The sequence below is a fragment of the Balaenoptera ricei genome, chromosome 3, assembly GCF_028023285.1.
Source record: "Balaenoptera ricei isolate mBalRic1 chromosome 3, mBalRic1.hap2, whole genome shotgun sequence".
In the NCBI taxonomy this organism is placed as follows: domain Eukaryota; kingdom Metazoa; phylum Chordata; class Mammalia; order Artiodactyla; family Balaenopteridae; genus Balaenoptera; species Balaenoptera ricei.
This window is the reverse complement of record NC_082641.1, coordinates 156,899,153-156,917,676: the sequence shown is the minus strand read 5'-3', so window position 1 is coordinate 156,917,676 and position 18,524 is coordinate 156,899,153.

Here is an 18,524-nt window from a genome sequence, read left to right as displayed (position 1 = left end):
TTCAAATGAATATTGAGAATGCAAAAGGAAAACAGACCCAGCAAGTCTAACTAGCAAAGAAATAAATAAGCAAAGACAAAAAGAGAAGTACATCTAAACACACAAAGACTGACCAAAAGAGAATAAGGAAACTCCTAAACCAAAAGGTCACAGAGGTGTCCTATCCAACATTAGCTCATGGGATGATGATAGGTGTTTATGCGGGGGGGGGGGGGGGGGGAGGGGGTGAATAGGTCAAAGTTAATCTATTAGATTCTTTATGCAGTACATCTCAGAATCTTTCAAAATGCCACTGTGAATTATGAATCACTAACCTACTTTGGGGGTAGGGTATGGGGGGCACAGAGTAAGTACGCATAAGAATGTAGTCTTTCCCATGCCAGCTCACCACGGAACCGTTTATTTTGGCCAAAAACAAAAGTCTGTGAGAAAAATGTTGTCCTAAAGGATGGTAAGACAGATGAAATTCATAAGTCGCTTTGTAGAGTTAAAGGAATGCTAAAAAAAAAAAAAAAAATTTAAGGACTTTCTGGTTGTTGTTTTTTTCTTTTATTATTGGTAGAAAGCCAGCCAAGAATCAGTTGGACTTACAAACATGAGTACATGGATGAATAAAAGATAGAAAAGAGAATAAATCAAAATTCTGATATATTTTACTGAAGAGGATATTTGGATACAAATGTTGTTATGAAGCAGTCCAACTATGCTAAAGTAAAGAAAGAAAAATGCAAGGGTTGTACTCGTCCTAACTGACAAAAGTGAAATAAATCACCAGGATGGAATGGTATCCAACCAGAGTTCTGGATGCTCTTGAGGACGACTATGAATCTGTAGGCAAAGTTAGATAGAATCATCCAAATAGCCCCAAATTTGGCTCCTACAAAGGCTCCGGAGAAGACCCAATAAAATAAGATTCATTGTGGATTTGTTGGAAGTATAGGGTAGGTTGAGGGAATTTTTAATTAAGAATAGACTCAGACACTGAAGTAAAAATAACCTAATAGAAGAAACACCGTAAAGTTATAGAATCTATAGATATCTGTATTAATTCTATATCTATAGGTAGATTCTGTATCTATAAAGAGAAATAGATATAAAACACCTGAAATTTTTTGAAGTGGTAAATAAACTGAGGCAGGAAATAATGTTGATTTAGACTTTCGACACATCTTAGACAACATTCTTCAACAAAGGCTTAAAATATTAAATCACTATCAAAAGAAATATTCTGCCCCAGATAGGAAAGTGGCTTGGTGGCAGAAAACAAAAGGAAGAAATAAGCAAAATTTCAAATATAGTTTATCTCGGGATATTAGTGAAAACTAGTCTCATTTGTATAATATTGAAAAATGGAGCACACGGCAAATGTTCAGGTTTAGAAATGAGCAGTGAAATGCCAAGCGCCAGAGATAACCGACGGAGAGTTATTTATTTATTTAGTACAGTCCTGGCAATGACAAGGGTCATAGCCAGTATGATCCACGACATTCAAGGAAGCTCTCCACGTGCCAAACACCACCTGAGTCACTGTATGTGCATGACTTTGTTTAGTCTTCACAACTTCCTACAGAAGTAATTGCCATTTTATTCCATGAGTTTACAAGCTAGACAGTAAAGGCTCAGAGAGGAAAGTAACTCCCCCAAAGATCACTAAGGTAAGTAGGTGGCAGTAATAGTAGCTACTAAATGTTAGAGCTAAAATTTGAAACCTGGCAACTGACCCCAGAATCCTTACCTACTTTGGGGGTAGGGTATGGGGGGCACAGAGTAAGTACGCATAAGAATGTAGTCTTTCCCATGCCAGCTGACCACGGAACCCTTTATTTTGGCCAAAAACAAAGCACTGCGAGAAAAATGCTGTCCTAAAGGGTGGTAAGTCAGATGAAATTCATAAATCACTTTGAAAGGTTAGAGGAATGCTAAAAAAAAAAAAAAAAAAAAAAAATTAACTACTGCACCAATGGTTCTCAAACTTGAGCATGCATCAGAATCACCTGGAAGGTGTGTCAAAGACAGACTGCTGGGCCCCATCCCCTCGAGTTTCTGACTAAGCAGATTTTGTGGGTTCCGAATTTCTATTTCTAACAAACTGATGTTTCTGCTCAAGGGCCCACACTTGGAGAAATATGGTCCTAAGCCACAGGTGGTGAAACAAGAGATCACGATAAGAATGGTCTCGGGAAAAGGAGAAAACCTAGGTGAAGAAAGCTGGCGTGGAATTAAGGAAAGGAAGGATGAATCATCCAGTAAATGGGGTCCAGCTAAAATCACATGGAAATTTTCCTGGGCCTTTTGCTCCCTGGGTGGGCAAAGAGTCTTCCTGGGACCTCAAACAGCCTAAAACTATTCAACCCAGCTTCGGGCACAGTAGAAATTTAATGGCAAAAGGATGTCCCCACGTTCAGGATCTCTGTACTCTGGCTACCACCACAAACCTTACCCACTGACAATGCCTAGAACTCCTTTAACAGGAAACAAAACGTTTTACTTTGTAGCAAGAAATAGAAGCTTGAGAAGGAAATAAGTCCTAAAAAGTGAATATATATCGCTGTCTACAGATCTCATTCCAAATGTAAATGACTGCTTATAGATTAACCATAGGTCTAATATAACATGGCATGTCTAATATGCTTAAAATTACAAAAATTCAGTTTTATTACTTTGGAGAGGAAGCATGATGCTACATGCAAGGCATCAAATTTGGTGTTAGAAATCCTATATTTGGGGATAAATGACTTCTGACAAGTCTTTTTTTGTTTCTTTGTTTATATTTTATTTTTGGCTGCGTTGGGTCATCGTTGCTGCACGTGGGCCTTCTCTAGTTGCGGCGGGCGGGGGCTACTCCTCGTTGCGGTGCACGGGCTTCTCATTGCAGTGGCTTCTCTTGTTGCAGAGCACAGGCTCTAGGCACGTGGGCTCAGTAGTTGTGGCTCGCGGGCTCTAGAGCGCAGGCTCAGTAGTTGTGGCGCATGGGCTCAGTGGCTCCGCGGCATGTGGGATCTTCCCGGACCAGGGCTCGAACCCGTGTCTCCTGCATTGGCAGGTGATTCCTAACCACCATACCACCAGGGAAGTCCAGACGTTTTCTTCATACGTAGAAAAGGAGCAGTAGGGACTTCCCTGGTGGCACAGTGGTTAGGAATCGCCTGCCAATGCAGGAGACACGGGTTCGAGCCCTGGTCCGGGAAGATCCCACATGCCGCGGAGCCACTGAGCCCATGCGCCACAACTACTGAGCCTGTGTGCCACAACGACGGAAGCCCGCGCGCCTAGAGCCCGTGCTCCGCAACAAGAGAAGCCAGCGCAATGAGAAGCCCGCGCACCGCAAGAAGAGTAGCCCCCGCCCGCCTCAACTAGAGAAAGCCCACGCGCAGCAACGACCCAACGCAGCCAAAAATAAATAAATATAAAATTAATTTATTTTTTTAAAAAAGGAGCAGTAATTCCCCACAGAGATGTGAGGATCAAAAGGGATCCTATTTGTGAAAGCATTTGGTCAATTATAACTCACTTTTTCAATTATAAGGTGTTAGGACTACTTCGGGGAGTAACACGTTTTATACAAGCTGTTACTAGATGTGCACTGTATTCAAGTTTAGGGTGCATATTAACGTCCAGTGTCATTTATACACAAGAGATGCCTTCTAGGCTCAAGAGACAAAAGTTACAAGTGATAATCAGGCATTCATGAAGCTGGGATTTGATAACGTTTCTCCCAGTCTAAACGCAGTGGGAAAAATCCAGAACTGAAAGTGGACACAAACTACTTAGTATTTTAGGAAAGCAGGAGAGACACAACAGGATTGGGGAGAAGTATCAAGTCTATCAGAAGCTCTCAGGGATGCCTGGTGTCTACCTACAGAGGCTGCAACCAGCATATTCTTAGGACAAAACCCTAAGGTAGTGGGTGGTTTTTTCTTTGGTTTTTCGTTGCCTGAGAGTGAGCTACTGTCCCGATATCTCACTCTAAAACCTATAGAAAGAGAAGGGCTGTGTTCCTCCAGCTGTGGCACCTCAGGGTAGGGTCCTCTACCTAAGGCTCTGAAAAAGTAAGGAGGGCACAGTGCTACCTCATAGTACAAAAAGGTACATGAAAGACCTATGTTCTCCTTCCTCTGCTGCTGGCAGGCACTAAGATGAGGAAGAGATGCTCAGAAGGCCATGGCATGGTGATGGAGGAGTCCAGTCTGGCTGCGGCACCTTCACGACCTTAGGAAAACTGTCGGCAAGCTTTCATTAGAGTAGGTTCAGGCCACAACGTGCATATTCATCTTTCATCTGTTTAAACAAGGCACTAACTAGTAGGTGTCACTGGTCACTTCCTATTGAACAAAGCCTACAAGATTTTAGGTAAGCATCAAGACACTGATGTTGGGTCAGGCGAAGATTTCTTAGCTATGACACCAAAAAGTATATTGATAAAAGAAAAAAATAAGCTGGGCTTCATTCAGATAAAAAATAATGCATTTCAAAAGACACCATTAAAAAAGTAAAGACGTGCCATGAACTAGGAAAAAATATTTGAAAATCATATATCCAATAAAGGACTTGTATCCAATAATAACAAGCGTTGGCAAGGATACGGAGAAACTGGAACCCTCATGCATTGCTGGTGGAATTGTCAAATTCGAAACTGCTACTTTGAAACACTGATTCATCATATGACCCAGGTAATTACCCCTAGGTAACCACCCAAGTGAAATTAAAACTACATGCACACATCAGCCAGAGCGGCGAAAACGTGGAAACAAACCAAATGTCCATTAATTGGTGGATGGATAAATAAAATGTAGTATATCCATACTATAGAATATTCTTTGGCAATATGATACATGCTACTGCATAACCTCAAAAACATTACGCTAGATAAAAGAAGCTAGACACAAGAGACCACATACGGTATGAGCCCATTTATATGAAATGTCTACAAAAGGCAAATCTATAGAGGTAAGAAGTAAATTATCGGTTGAATGGGTCTGGGGGTGGGAATGAGAGTGATTCCAAATAGGCACAAGGTTTCTTTTGGAGGGTGATGGAAATGTTCAAAAATTAGATTACATGATAGGTGCATACAACTCTATAAATTCACAGATTTTACTAAAAACCACTGAATTGCATATACTTCAAAAGAGTCAATTGTATGGCATGTGAATTATACATCAATACAACTGTTTAAAAAATAAAGAAATTTAAAAGAGAAGTCAGGGACAGCCCTGACCCCAAACCTCACTATGAAATGTTAACATATTTACACAGAAATCTGCCACTTCTCCTGATGTCGCCCTTCCAGAAACTTGACTCTTAGGATGAGAAAGAACACGAACGAAGAGTAAGAGACCTCCAAACAGGGTCTAAGATAGCCGTGGCTCATTTATGCACTTTAGACTACAGGAGAAAATGGAAGTCCTCCCCTCGCCCCTACCCAGCCTGAGATGAAAACTTAATGACTCATAGGTACAAATGCAGGGCACCTAATTTGCAGCTCGATTATCTGGTTTTCCTCAGCAGCTACATTAACTAAGTGACAGTTAATACTGAGGATGGGATCAGAAGCAAACTATCAAAGCACAGGCCTCTGGGTCTGGTCAGCCCCTTACAACTTCACACCACTGAGGGCAGGGCAGCAACGGTACCCTGGTGGCCAAAAATGGTTATGACATCTGTTATCTGAGGCTGGAAAGAGAATCAGTTTCTCAAAATGAGGTCATCAAAATGGCCATGGGTATGCACCCATTTATGATACAGGTTCTCTTGCCTCACTCAAACCAACTGAATCAGAACCTCCAACAATGATACCTAAGAATCTGCATTTTTAACAAGCCCCCTCGATGATTCTTATGTTTTAAATTTTATTGTGCACAAGAGCCCTTTACTTAGAGAATATTAGAGATGGAAGGAACCTTGATGATCATCTAACCCAAAGTTCACATACTGTAGATGAAAACACTGGGGACCAACGATGTAACATGATTTTCAAAGATCAAATCGTTCTTTAAACTCTTTAAAAACAAAAACTATGTCTCTAGTCCTAAAAATTGTCAAGAATACTACTGACAAAAGAGAATATAAAATGTACCTTGGAAATATTTTCTTCAAAGATTGATGAAGATAACATGCTTCATCATTTAAAGGGATATGTTTCTGCTCTCAGGAAAATTAATCCAGAGCACCTCATTACCTGAAGCTGCCAACTAAATGAGTCATCGTAACAGTTAAATTATTTTTTCCTTGTTGGTATGTTCAGTTTAATTATTGCCTTTTTTCCCCAAACCTACCTCCCTTGAGAAAATGCATAGGTTACTTGACCCAAAACACCAACATTCTTACAGATCACAAGCATTAAGTCATCATTTCCTCTGAAGCCACATCTCCAGGGCTGCAAGTCATATTTTTCTATTAATGCAGCCTGAATTCTCCTGTGCGTGGGTCCTAAATCATGAGCTAGCAAGAGGGAGGAGATATGGGGATATATGTATATGTAGAGCTGATTCACTTTGTTATAAAGCAGAAACTAACACCATTGTAAAGCAATTATACTCCAATAAAGATGTTAAAAAAAAAAAAAGATTACATTCTATTGGAGGAAAACAGTCAATAAACAAATATACAAATTAATTAAAAAAAAAAAAAGTAGGTCTGTTTCCAGGGGCCTATTTAGCCAGTGGGTTCATCCCCCGAAACCTCAGGCTCCCTTTCATTATTCCTGCTTGATCCTGCCTTTTGATAATTTCCAGTAAAGCATTGTTGTCTTATTTTCTGCTTTAGACAAGCTTAAGGGAGAGTTCCTTAAGTCACTTGACCAAAATATATTTTGGAGCATGGAAAGAACATAGTTTCTTTGTTTTTGGGGGGGTTTTGTTTTCACAAAAGGATTACTTGGATTCAAAATCTTGTTCACTGACTTGTTAATCGTGATGTAGTGACCTGACAAATTTCTCAGCCTGTTAGAGGCTTTAATTTCTTTTTCACAAAATGTAAAGAATAACACCTACCTTGCAAGGTTTTTTGCAAAGAGTCTAAAAAACGCGTAGTATGTAAAATAGATAATATATGTAACACGAACAGTGTCGATTGTATATATATAATTGTCAATGAAAAAATGTTGCCTGCCATATCAGTAAACAAAGGATGTTGCAGCCATCAAGCTATCACATTATAGCCGCCCCAAGAGTGAACCCTGAGGAAACTCAGGATGGAAACAGGATGCCCACCATCTAGCAGTCAACTGCCACAGCCTCCCCTGATGGTGCACCCCGAGGGAACTCAGGATGAGAAAGCACAGGATACTGGCCCACATAGCTGAGGTGCATATCAAAGGAAGGATTTCAGTGAGCCCAGACTTTTGCATCTTCCCATACACAGAAAAACACTAAAAAGTCATTAACTCGAGATGTCTGGTTTTCTTTAATTAACAGGAATCTTTCCATGTTCCGATTACCTGGTCTTTGTTGCAAAAACTCCTATAGTTGATGGCTCCTCCCTCTCCTTTTTGGATCAGTCCCTCAGAGAGAGCTGAGAGGCTGTGTCCCAGGCTTAAGTCCTCAGTTTTGCCCACCCAATAAAACATATTTCTCAACTTTGAGGTTGTGCATTTTTTTCAGTCAACATCATATACATGTTAAATATACATATGTAGAATATATATACACAAATATACATATATATTAGTGTAGGGGGTAAAAACATGGACTTTTCCTTGTTATTTAACCACTCTGAACCTCAGTTTCCATTTCAGCAAAATAGACATATTAACAGGTCCTAAATCACAGTGTTGTCAGAAGGGCTAAACACACATAAAGCATGTACCCGCTGTCTGGCAAACAGTAGGAGCTCAACAAATGTTGTCCAATGGCAAGGCAGCCCTCAAGAGACCAGCGGTCAGTACGTGGTGGGTATTATGATTATTGTTCATTTCTTTCAGGGGCAATCTGGAAGCGCAGAGGCAGAGGTTTGGAGGAATTTTAGGGGTCCACACAATACACCCAGGGGGGAACAACACAGATCCCCTGAGTGGGGTTCAGGGAGCACCTCAGCAGCCCTGGCCCTTCCTGCTCTCTCAGTTGGGAGGGTCTCAATGCTGGACTTTGTATTTTCAGAAGATGGCCCGGGCCTTCTTCAGAGAAGAGGAGGTGACAGACAGCATGATGATGGCTGATGAAGGTGTGGGATGATGAGCGGAGAGTCAGCTTGTACCAGAAACATCAACACTCAAACAATGCCTGGCTCTACTTCCTCACCTGTTGATTGATGACTAGGCTTTATCTAGTTTCAGGACGAGAGTAAAACACAAGGATTCGAAATAGAGTCACAGGTGTAGAAAACAAACTTATGGTTACCAGGGGGGGAAAGTGGGGAGGGGAGAGGGATAAATTGGGAGATTGGGATTGACATATACACAACACTACCTATAAACTAGATGACTAATCAGGACCTACTGTATAGCACAGGGAACTCTACTCAGTACTCTGTAATGACCTGTATGGGAAAAGAGTCTAAAAAAGAGTGGATTATATGTATATGTATAACTGCTTCACTTTGCTGTACACCCGGAACTAACACAACATTGTAAATCAACTGTACTCCAATAAAAATTTAAAAAAACACACGCAAGGATTCTCCAAAGATCTTATGTTTGGACCTGATTCCTAGATCTTCTTCTGGGAATTGGGGGTGGGAGGAGAGAGAGTAAAGGAAACAGTGGGGTGGGGCGGGGGGACGTGCATAGGGAAATGAGCGCTTCATGGTGGAAGCACTGAAGCACCACAAAAGGAGTTCCATCGATCCTGGAGAAATCCCCTCACGTCCCCTCCAGGAAAACTTCAAAACTCAGGACTGTCGATTCAGCGCACCTGAAAAAAACAGAGCAGATGGACGTCAGGACCCCGTTGGGATCCTGCAGCTCCATGGCTGCGGCCCCAGCAGTTTTGAGGGCAAACAGCTTACTCCAGAGTATTGATCCAGCCACAGCAAGGTGCAATCTGCTTAAAAAAAAAAAAAAAGAAAAAAAAAGTCTGTTTGAGAAATAGACCCACAGACACAGAAAACAAAATTTCGGTTACCGAAGGGGAAAGGGTGAGGGGAGGGATAAATTAGGAGTGTGGGATTAACAGAGACACACAGATATATGATATATGTAAAATAGATGAACAACAGGGTCCTACTGTAGAGCACAGTATTACTGTGCTCAATATTACTCAATATCTTGCAATAAACGATAATGAAAAAGAATCTGGAAAAGAATATATATATATGTATGTATGTATACGTATGTATGTGTGTATGCATAACTGAATCACTTTGCTGTACACCGGAAACCACCAACAATGTAAATCAACCATTCTTCAGTTTAAAAAAATAATTTAAAAATAATTTTAAAGTCTGTGTATGTACAGCAACCCTACCCCGTCAAGCCGGGAAGACGAACAGCAGTTAAGTGTAGACAGAGGCAACCCACCACATTGTCCCCAGCACGCAACTCCAGACATGGTCAGAAGCCTTTTACTGCCTGAGAGTTTTAGCACATGAGGGGGAAGCTTTTCAACCCAATTAGCATTCAATGGTCCTGATGCTCAATCACAGGGATCAGCTGGGAAGTTACTAAAGCCATTACCAAGGGCTGGAGTCGCCAGCTGAGTTTGAAATGTCAGTGCCTTTCCCCTGACACCACCTCCCCTCTTCCCACTGTCCCTCCCAATCAGAGGTCCTGATAATTTGGTAACCTTTCACAACAGCAGGCAGTCATCCTTCAGTCTTGGGATCAGGGACTTTGAAATACCCAAGGAGTCAGTTACAGCTTGGCTCTGTCCCTGGGAAAAGAAAGCAGCATCCGAGAGGTGGAAGGAATTGGGGTCCTGGGCAACGCGGGCACGTGAGTTCCGAGGCGCCTTCTCCCAGATGCTGCCTGCATCCCACCAAAGCTTCCGAGGAGACCACAGCCTGTAGGAGTAGAAAGAAGAGCCTGGGAAGACCCAGCTCAAGGTTGCTCTAAGCAAAAGAGAATATGAATGGAGAATTGTCTCGAATTAGAGGAGGATTGCAGGAATGTAACCTTTTGTATTCTAAAGATCTGACAGTGAATTGGTAGGTAGGTAGGACCTTGGCTAGTTGTTAATCAATACCCATTGGCCCTTTCTCTTTGCTGCATCCAGATTCCCTTCGACAGCCCCCTTGCCTCTGGGTGGGGCCCTGGGACGAGCCCTGACCAGTGGACCATGCGCAGAAGTGGCTCTGTCCTCTCTGGGCAGAAGAGGCCAAGAGCGTGCGTGCCTTCTCCAAGCTCCCTTCTTCCAGCGCCGGGGCTCTGAGGACCTGAGGAAGGTGACGCCACAATGTTGAAGGACCCTGAGTCTCTCACATCTGCAAAGAACAGAGTCTCCCACTCCAACCCTAGCCAGTAAATCGAGCAAGAAAGAAAACTTGAACCTGTATGGATGAAGAATGTCGCCTGCCCTATCAGTCAACAGAGTGTTGCAGCCATCAAGCCGTCATCAGCCATGGCAGCCATCCCCGATGGTGCACCCGGAGGGGATTCAGGATGGAGAAAAGCAGGATCCTGGCTCTAGATAGTTCAAATGCACATCAAAGGAAGGATTCCAATGAGCCCAGACTCCTGCCTCTTCCCGTACATAGAAAAATGCTAAATTCATTGACTTGAGATGTCTGGTTTTTCTTTAATTAACAGTACTCTTTTGATGTTCCGACTACCTGGTTGTTTGGGGGTTTAATGTTTTGTTTTGTTTTGTTTTTGCAAAACTCCTATATGTCCTGGTTCCTCCCTTCCCTCTTCAGTGCAATCTCTCAGAGCGATCTGACACTGCCTCCCGGGCTTAAGTCCTCAGCAAGTCCACCAAAAAAAAGATGATTCTCAACTTTTAGTTGTGCATTTTTTTCAGTCAACACCTGCTAAGCCACTGAGATTTTAGGTTGTTTGTTAGTACAGCTACCATCAGTTATCCTGACTGACAAAATGACATAATCAGAATTACAAACAAAAATATCCATCATATATATATATATATTTATAAACAACAAAATAACTGAATTAACTGTCCAAAAAAGGGAGCTGGTTAAATAAAGGATGGTACACGATACAGCCGTTAAGACACGTCTTTAAAATGATGCTAATGACATAGGGATACGATAAAAAGTGAACTTATTGTTTTTTATACTGCAGAGTAGTAACCAAAAAGTAATTGTAAAATAATTTAAGTACTTTGCTTAGAGTCTTTGAAGGGGATTTATGGATCACAGATTTTTTTAAAAAAATTCTCCCTTTCCCGTCTTACCACAGCACTTGCTCCCACACTTCCTTCTTCAAATATTCGTGCACAAAATCCCCGCCACTAGCCTACTTACCTCTAGCCTCCCCTTCCTTTTTTCCCCCAATACTGTACCCCCAAAACTAAAGGACAGTCCACCATGCAGAAAAGGAAGAATAGGTGGAAGGAGGGTAAGACTGCTAACAGTCATACATCAACAATGCTCACCCAGAACCTCTGGCAAAAGGAACTTCATTTTTCTACATCTTTCCAGAATCAGAATCTTGCTCACCTCTGGCCCAGGCTCAAAGGGAGCTCTTGTCGTCAGAGAAAAATTAAGGAGTTCTCCACTGCCTGTGAAAGTAACTGACGATGCTTTCTGATACATTGCAGGCACGGAGAGAGAGCATGTTTAGCTTAGTCAAGGCCTTTTTTATGACATGGAAAGAAAAGAGGTCAAAGTTACATTAAAATGAAGAATCAAAGAGTTCTTTGATTTTTGAAAGAAATCATTAATTGCATGACTTTTGATCAGACTGCATGTCTTATCAAATCTGGAGCTCATACTTGCACGTGGATGAATAATACAAGAGTCCCCACAAGATCCCTCTCCTCTGCAGCCCCATGTTTTTCTCCCTTTGGCTGGTGACAGTGGTTTTGTTCCTCTACGTGAGTTGGATGGGTTGGGAATGTGTCACTTTGAAAAGAAGATGCCCTAACACCTGTCCATAAAAAAGGCAGAGTTCTGGTTACCTCAGCTTCCCATCCATTCTGGGCACCCACTCAGGGCTCCAAAATGATCTTGTTGGCTGGGCCTTCACAGTAGATAGGTGTGAATTAAATGACGAAGCTCTGGGCTGCGTCAGACAGAGGGGGCAAATCATAGTGTCTGATAGGACAGGTATTTTGCCTGTTTTTAAATTTCTACACAATGGGGGATCCTTTTCTAGGCTGACCCATCTGGAAGTTGCTTTCCCCCCACCCCCCCAGGTATCAAATTCAGCCTCAACAGAACATGGGCCCTCAGAGATGCCACAAACATAGAGACCCCAGAATGAGAAAAAGGAGAGCGCTGTAAACCTGGATCTCAAGGAGGACAGAAACAGGCATTTTGCAGACAGCATGAAAGGAAAGCACAGAAAATGACTCCACTTAAAACAGAATTTTGAAAAAAAAAACAAAAAAACAAAAAACAGAATTTTGAGCTACAACAGCTCCGGGGACTTGAATTCTCTCCAGTTAATAAATACATAGTTTGCACCATCTTACCACAGAATAATCTGAGATAAGATGAGAGACAGGGTACTAAAGATCGACAAAACCTAGATTTTGAGTGAGGAGGACTCTGAAATGGGCAAGAATAGAGACATCTGCACTCAATACAAAAAGCTGAGAGTTTTGTCCACCCTTGTGAGGAAGGTATTAAGAACCTCAGTAAAGGGGCTTCCCTGGGCTTCCCTGGTGGCACAGTGGTTGAGAATCTGCCTGCCAATGCAGGAGACACGGGTTCGAGCCCTGGTCTGGGAAGATCCCACATGCCGCGGAGCAACTGGGCCCGTGAGCCACAACTACTGAGCCTGAGCGTCTGGAGCCTCTGCTCCGCAACAAGAGAGGCCGCGATAGTGACAGGCCCGCGCACCGCGATGAAGAGTGGCCCCCACTCGCCGCAACTGGAGAAAGCCCTCACACAGAAACGAAGACCCAACACAGCCAGAAATAAACATAATAAATAAATAATAAAAATTTTTTACAAAACACCAAAAACATAAAATCTGGAAAAAAGTTGAACACCTATATACGCCCTGCAGACTTTACATTTAGTATTTTGAAGAAAAAAAAAAAAAACAAAGAACCTCAGTAAAAATGACTTAGAGTCTTCAATTACTCCTTTTCTTAGTAAAAGTGGAGGGAGATAAACAACCTTAGTAATCGTTACGGATAATATCCGGACTATGGGTGTGTCACTGGCAATCTCAGAAAGTGGGTCTCTCTTGCCCTCCTGGGGCCCCTGGGGCTGTGCCAGCCCACCAGCACGCCCCACGTGGGGTGTCTGCTAGACTAGGGCATGGGTGGGGAGGCCCAGGTGTGAGGGGCCAGGTAGAGTACCTCTGCCTCCCCCCTGATCTCCTCCACAAAACTGCCCCTCCTCCTGAAGCCTGACCCCCAAGTCACACGTTCCTTATCATGACCTCACTGGGTAGTGATGACCTCACCGGCCTTCTAACAGTTTCCATGGCCGCGTAACTGCCAACGTGCTGCCCTCAGAGAAACTTCCCTGACAGTTCTCCACCAGATACCAATCTCTTTGGTTGTCTGAGTGAGAATGTGTGACTGGATCGTCTATATTAACTCAGACCTGTGCTCTGTTCCATGGGTGGGCAGTGCGGCAGGTACACCGAGACCGCCCGGAGGCATGGTGTACACACAATCTCACCTGGCTGCCTCATGTTCCTGTGGGGTTTGCCCACTACGTATACCTGAGCGCGTTGCCAGCTGTAAGTAATACCAGTGACCTGGGACACCTTCAGGGACCCACAGTGCTCACTGCTGAGGACAAGTGAAAGGTCATCCCTGGACAAGTGTGCAGGATGGTCCTGATCTTTATAAATGGAGCTTCCCCTTTGGGCTACAGGATGCTTCCATTCAGACCCTTTCCTGATTGGCCTCTTAGCAAAAGACAAGTGCATTTTTGTTGGCAAATGGTAAATGGAGCAGTTTGAGGAAGAGGGCCACTCCTGAAACACACCTTCAAACCCAGGCACCTCTGTGCTGTCATGGAGACATCTATATCGGTGCCCTCGGACACATCCCATCCTGAGCTGCTGAGTACTAGGGGAGAGGGTGGTGCCATATTGATGGGAAGACTGGAAGCACCAAGAGGGATGTTGAAGTGCTAATGAGACTGGGGGGCTGAGGAGATGGTGTCCCAGGAGGCTGGGTTGATGTGAGCCTAGACTTGGTACCCAGAACGCGGTTCTCAGTCTCCTGATCACTCTGCCTCAGTACTTGGCCTTGTTCTAATCTACATAAAAGTATCAGAGGGCTAGAGTTCAGTGTGGTGGAAACAGGCAGTATAAATGGGGCCCAAGAGGGGTTGCCAAGGTGGGAGGGGTTCTTCACCAATTTACATTAGATTATTTTTTTCCAAAACTTGAAAGACATTTCCATTAAAGCCTCAGAAGTGACAGACTGCAAGAAATGTTTTCTCTGTTGTGGAAGGGAGAGATGGAGAGGCTCATGGTTGCAATGACTTTCGGGTTCTACTGTTTTCCCTGGAAACGGTGAAGAGACTTCCTCATGTGCTGCAGCCATAGGCTCTAGGAATTGCTTTTGCAGCCAGTGTCCCTTCCCTAGGGACTCATAGAGGTGATGGGCCAAGGCTGTGTTTTGGATGTCAAGTCGATTAAAGGTCTTCAGCCAGAAACTGGGAGAGACATGAGAGAGGGAAATTCTGGCAGGAGACTGTGTACAGCAGAAGTGACTGATCAGTTCTGATTTTCTTTGCAGCAGCAGTGGCTCCCGTTTCTCCTCCTACCCCTGGTCAGTACCATGTCCCCTACCGAGGGTGTGGAGAAACGCAGTTGGGCTGGCATGGGGAGACATACTGCCTGGTTGGTGGCTACCGGGCCTACGGGGATGTTCCTTTGGCCACGCCAGCAACGGTGGAAGCAGAGAAGCCAGTCCCCAGACGTGCTCCCAAGAGAAAGCGCGCTCTGGAAGAGTCAGACGAAGACCTGGGTTGCCCCAGACCCAAAATCCGGCGATTGGAGCATTCAAGCAGCTTCGGACTAGAAGGTGCTTTGATTCTCAAGCAGGGTGGCCCAACCTCTGGGCACATCCCCTCTGCAACAGCCCCAGTAAACCAATGTCCCATCCTTACTTTCTCAAGGTCGGCAACAGGGAGTCCCCTCCTAAAGAAGGTTCTCTCGCATTGCCACTCTCTCAAAGGCTGCCCCCAGTGTGGTTCCCTCCTGTGGGCCTGATCAGCCTAAGGGCAGAGTTGTCTCTTTCCTTCTCGGAGTCGGACCAAATCGTCTTAGTAACACCTCTTCACAGTGGTGACCATGTGTTTCACGGGGGCTGCTGCTGAGCCTTTATCTCATCCTTTCATGGTGGAGAGAGGGAGAATTATAATGATTTTTACTTCTAGGGGAGAGGGTGGTGCCATATTGATGGGAAGACCGGAAGAACCAAGAGGGCTGTCGAAGTGCTAATGAGACTGGAGGGCTGAGGAGACGGTGTCCCAGGAGGCTGGGTTGATGTGAGCCTAGACTTGGTACCCAGAACGCGGTTCTCAGTCTCCTGATCACTCTGCCTCAGTATTCGGCCTTGTTCTAATCTACATAAAAGTATCAGAGGGCTAGAGTTCAGTGTGGTGGAAACAGGCAGTATAAATGGGGCCCAAGAGGGGTTGCCAAGGTGGGAGGGGTTCTTCACCAATTTATATTAGATTATTTTTTTCCAAAACTTGAAAGACATTTCCATTAAAGCCTCAGAAGTGACAGACTGCAAGAAATGTTTTCTCTGTTGTGGAAGGGAGAGATGGAGAGGCTCATGGTTGCAATGACTTTCGGGTTCTACTGTTTTCCCTGGAAACGGTGAAGAGACTTCCTCATGTGCTGCAGCCATAGGCTCTAGGAATTGCTTTTGCAGCCAGTGTCCCTTCCCTAGGGACTCATAGAGGTGATGGGCCAAGGCTGTGTTTTGGATGTCAAGTTGATTAAAGGTCTTCAGCCAGAAACTGGGAGAGACATGAGAGAGGGAAATTCTGGCAGGAGACTGTGTACAGCAGAAGTGACTGATCAGTTCTGATTTTCTTTGCAGCAGCAGTTCCTTTGGCCACGCCAGCAAAGGTGGAAGCAGAGAAGCCAGTCCCTAGACATGCTCCCAAGAGAAAGCGCGCTCCGGAAGAGTCAGACGAAGACCTGGGTTGCCCCAGACCCAAAATCCGGCGATTGGAGCATGGTGCCAGGAGGTAGACCCCACAGCATCTTGCTGGTTGAGGCACTCTGAAGAGAGGGCAATGGTTTAACTGCCTAAGGCAGCGAATGCCTCTTCCTGCAGTGACCCACCCCGTCCCCCCACTGCCCACTGCCACAGATCACAACCTGCGTCGTTCTGTTTGAGCCTTCCTCAGCCAGGAGCCTCCTGCCACACTAAATGGCCAAAAGCAAGGAGCCTCAGAAACTGAGGTTTGAAATGACAGTCTGCCCTGAACATCCCAGGGCTGAAGCTGGCCTGGAAGAAAACGTGACGTTCCTCTGCTCAACCCTCAGGGGCCCCTTTGTCAGCTGAAGACAGAAAAGTCTGCACTCTGCGAGCCGAGAAGAATGCAGGAGCAGAGACAGGGTGCAGAGAAGCCTTAGCAGGCTACCACATGGGCTCCTGCTCTGAGCCAGTGTCAGCGGCCACCACCACAAACCAGGGGGGAGCTGGGTTTTTTGAAACTGAAAGCAGCAATCTGTGGCTTCCCAAAGAGCCTCCTGCCTGGGGTCTCAGGAGGCAGGATAGAGAGACCCAGGAAGACCTGCTCCCTGAAGCAAGAACAGGATGGAGAGTCAAGCAGCACGCACCCTGCCCCGAGGTTCACATGCTCCTTTATTCCCAGCCCTTTCTGTCCCCAGGGGGGTCCCTTACTGCTCAATGTTTTTCTGTAACAGACTTCTAGGGTCGCCAGTGCTCACACTTAGGTCACTACCCCTGTGCTAGGCACTCCTGCTACCCAGGAAAGGTTCCAAAGGTGGAACAGCTCCAGGGGGTGCCAGGGATCAGAGCAAAAACTGGAGAGGCTGGGGATGAAGGAGTTTGGGCACAGTCCCTAAAGCATCTCAGTGGTTGAACTTCTGTGAGAAGGCACATCCCCTCTCTCTGTGTGTGTGTGTGTGTGTGTGTGTGTGTGTGTGTGTGTGTGTGTGTGTGTTGGAGGGAGGGGGTCCCCAGAGGAGGCAGCTAGGGGGAGGGCCTGAGGCTGGAAATGGGGAGTGGCGTGCGGCCTCTGAGCAAGCACAGGCACTTAGCCCTTGAGGTTTCTGGGAAAGCTAGAGTCACAAGGGCCTCGAGATAAGGCAAGTGTAGCAGCAGAACCCAGGTGCCAGGTCTTTCCTCAGAACCTATACTTCTTCACGAGGCCAGGCCTTCCATGCTGAGGTAGGAGGGATCCTGGCCAGAAGGTCGGCCAGCAGCCCTGGGAGGAAGGTTGCTGCGATGGGGGCTCTGCTGCCATGGAAATGACTTCATTTCCTTCCACTCAAATAGCCTACTGACTGGGTTCCTGCTCTGCTGAGGAAAAGGGTCGTTGACTCTCCCCAGAAGGTGTTCAGTTCACATCCCAAAAGTCCCTCTCTTCAGGCCCTGGGGAGGTGTAGCAGCTCCTGAGGGCGCTCTTTCCTGAGGCTGGCTGCCAGAAGTGTGTGTGTGGGGGTGTTCCTGAGAGTTCCCGGGTGCTGGTTGAAGTCCCCAGAGAATGGTCATGCAGGTTGGGGAGTCAAGTAGGTGGAGAGAGAAGGTCGGGGGCAGAGGGCCCCTTCCTGAATCCAGAGCTCACAAGGTTCCCCCCCCATTTCCAGAAACTCTCTCTTCCCCCACACCAGCCCACATGGCCCCGTACCGGGAAACCGGGAGCCCAGAGCACCTGTGGCCGCAGAGACACTGGCACGCAGCCCTCGGAGTGGGCGGGGCCGGCTGCAGGCAGATGGGGACGCGGTGTGCTCCCGGGAGGCCTCGGGCTGAAGGTGGCCCTCTGAGAGAAGCGGCCCAGCTTGGCCAGGAAGGTTAGAGGCGGGGGAGAGCAGCCTAGGGCGCCCCCTCGGAGCAGTGGGAGTGGGAAGAGGCGCAGGGGCGGAGGGAAGCCGCGACGGGAGGCGAGTGGGCTCTCAGCAGAGGCCAGCTTAGCCCGCGGGAGCTGCCTCGGAGCAGGGGGCGGGAGGGCAGTGCCGCCCCGGGGCTGCCGGGCTTCGCGGATCGCGGCTCTCCGCACACGGCTCGCAGGGCCCTGTGACTCTGTATCCCCTCCCTCACCCCGCCCCCCTCGCGAGGCCGCGCCGCTGGGTGGCCTGTGTGGACGGGCACAACCCCATCGCCCGCCCCTCTCACACCCGCCTCTGCCCACCCGCCTGGCCCTGCGCAGCTTGCGGCCCGGGGGCCTCGAAGGTCCCCGCGCACTCAGCCAGCGGCCTCTGCTGTGTCTGCTGCTGCTGCTGCTGCGTCTGCTGCTGCGGCCGGAACCCGCGTCCAGACCACGCCGGGCACCTCCAGCACCCCGAGTCC